Source organism: Oreochromis niloticus, linkage group LG3 (genome assembly GCF_001858045.2).
Source record: "Oreochromis niloticus isolate F11D_XX linkage group LG3, O_niloticus_UMD_NMBU, whole genome shotgun sequence".
Classification (NCBI taxonomy): domain Eukaryota; kingdom Metazoa; phylum Chordata; class Actinopteri; order Cichliformes; family Cichlidae; genus Oreochromis; species Oreochromis niloticus.
The window spans coordinates 30,941,130-30,944,037 of NC_031967.2; the positions used below are offsets into that span (position 1 = coordinate 30,941,130).

The 2,908-nt window shown below is 41.9% G+C and overlaps 1 non-coding gene across 1 annotated transcript; it reads left to right on the top strand.

Moving 5' to 3' along the window:
- Window positions 1-1,876: 1,876 nt before the first annotated feature.
- trnak-cuu (transfer RNA lysine (anticodon CUU)) lies at window positions 1,877-1,949 on the top strand. The gene has a single exon. It is a non-coding gene; the product is annotated as a tRNA-Lys (tRNA).
- Window positions 1,950-2,908: the final 959 nt, after the last annotated feature.

Genomic DNA, 2,908 nt, shown 5'->3' on the forward strand with positions numbered 1-2,908 from the left:
ACACAGGCTCTGTCTCTCTTTTATGTCCATCACATCAAAACAAACTGTAATCAGAGAGGGATGGATATATGGGGGACAAAAAAAGGTAGAGGGTGAGGATGCGATTTACATTTTTCCAACATGCCATTTTATTCCCTTATTTAATTGAATTCCTGCAGCAGGCTTACGGTCTCTGTGTGTGCTCACTCATTTATATTTTAAGCTCCTCCACCACTTGGCAAATGACATCAGGGAGTTTTATGTAGTCTCAGTGCTGCTTAGCCATGGCGCACACATATGCAAAGACACAAACGCACACTGACAGGTGTGAAGCTAATTCTTTCCCCTGATGGAAACTTTGCAGGTACCTGTGGGACATACTTGGAATATGGCATGTGGCGAGGGGTAAAAACTGTGCGTGTGTGTGTGCGGTACTGTTTTCATCAATCCAAAACTCAAAAGTTAACAGCAAGAATAGCATTTATGTGTTCGTTTGACTGCATGTGCACAGGTGCGTGAACGCTTCTGTCGTGGCTGCCTTATTAAATGACAATCTTGCAACTTTGCTTCAAGTGTGTGTTCGTGTGTTAATGCGTACAGGTGCGATGTGCGCTGATTTTTTACAGCTGCACTCGCTCGCGCTGTCTGATAACTTGGAGAGTGCAGATTAACGAACGTCTGAGGGGAGCATGTTTGTCGTCACGACCACTGTACTGTACAGATAAGCACGAGCCACCTGGGTTTTATACAGCTGCACGACTACAGAAGCCACGTGTCATATACTGTACCTTTCTGAAGGTACAGTCTGTTCTCAAGCACCCGTCCTTGATACCTGGAGACACAAACCTGTCGTGACAACAGGGAGAGACTCTTGCCAATACCATTTATTTCTGATTTCAGTGACGTTTTATTTACAGCAACAGTCACTGGGCCCTCAAAATTCCTCTTTCCTTGAATTTCTCAGTGAAAAGTGATGACTGCTACTTTTCTTTGTCAAGCTGACTTTACTGAATGAAAGGTCCATATGATCTTATTCTGTCTCCACGTAACCTTTCAGATATACCAACGTATGTTTTTCAGACAATACTCTTCATGCATTCTTTGACTATGGAGGATCTCTATAACTGTATCCTTAAGTCTAATCTAGGCTTACAATATTTGTCAAGAAACATGCAGAATGCTGTCATGCTGTCTGTACTTTTATTTGTCTCCTTTGCAAAAGTAAATAAAACTCATAAAGAAAACCGGGTTGTGTGTACAATCAGTTTACATCAGATTTTCACAATCCTCCACATTCATTCAGATACGTGATTTTACACAACTGCCTGGAGGCATCGCAACATGGCACGTGAGTAAAGAACTTGCTTCGAGAAAGACTTTGATTCAGCCCGCTTTGTCATGAAAAGCCAAACCAAGACAACAACATTTGAAGAACATAAGGCAAATAAATAAATGGGACAACTGTGCAAAGGTCAACATACAGGTACATCAGATTATCAATAGAATGCAGAGTCGCAGCTTATGTAGAGCCTATCTAAGCAGTAACAGGGTAAGAGGCGGGGTACACCACTTAACATAGAGAAACAAACAACCATTCATGCTCACGTTCACTCCTTGTTGCTGTGTCGTTATCTTACAAAGTTATCACACAAATAAATGAGGCACAGATACAAATAACAGGTAGTAAATACCAAACTTGAATCCAAGAATAACTCGCGTCTGTCAATTTATATACTGTGGGTGTTATACAAAGCACAAGGAGGTTTTTGTTGCTAGTACCAGTGTTTTTAATTTCATATCGACACTGAAACCACGTCATTTGGTTTAGCAAATCATTGCAAGGGCGGTTAAAATGTGCATGTTTACTGAACGTAACCATATAAACTTTGTGCATCAAGCCTGGTTAGCTCAGTCGGTAGAGCATGAGACTCTTAATCTCAGGGTCGTGGGTTCAACCCCCACACTGGGCGATAGTGATTTAGAACAGAACTCTGCAGTCTTTTCAACAAGCTTGAAAAAAGCGACTCCACACACAAGTGGTACCTGCTTGGCCAGGGTCCCAAGCGAGCTGAGCAAATACTAAAATGTGACTTCGTCAGACTCCATGCCACCGAATGGCTGGTCAGGGGCTTTACTTGATGAGTCATGCGGGTCTGATTCACAAAAACCAGAACTGCCACTCTTGAAATGCAGCAATGAGAGAAATGGCTACAAAACATGCCATGTTCCGCGAGTCTGACAAAAAGCCGCCTCGCCTCGATGTCCACCTTCGTTATTGCGTCCGTGACGCATACCAATTACATCAAAATTGCTATGAAGACAACCACACACATCAGGTGGTTGGGGATTGTAATAAAAAGCCAGTCGATTCGAGTAGGTACTTATGGAAAAGGAGCTATTAAGGAAACAATGTATTTACAACCGCAAATTGAAACAGAAGTTCTCAGACCTTGCTAGCTCAGTTCAGTTCAGTTCATTTATAAAGAAAAAAGAGAAATCCACTCCAGATTTTACGAACTCTCCTGTCAATTCTAGTTTAGTTCATGGAACGAAAAATACTCCAAGTAATTCACGAGGGGTAAAGAAACAATGAAATTATACCTGTGACCTGATGGCGTGCTTCCCCAGCTGATCAATGCGACATGAAATTAGCAACATGCAAACATACTATGACCCAAGGTCCTGAAATAATCTGAGGTAGGCAGAAAAACAGATGTAGACGACAACTTCATGCTTTTCCCAACCATCATAAAAAAACACACTGCCTGCTAGACCTCATGAGAAAGGGGTTAATCAGCTGAACACTCCTACTGCAACAAATCAGAGTGATTGATCAGAATGATCCACTTTGACTGAGGCATTCAGTCAAAGTGGAGAACTTACTAACAATGCAAATAAAACTGCATGTAATTACTACAAAGTCTGGCTC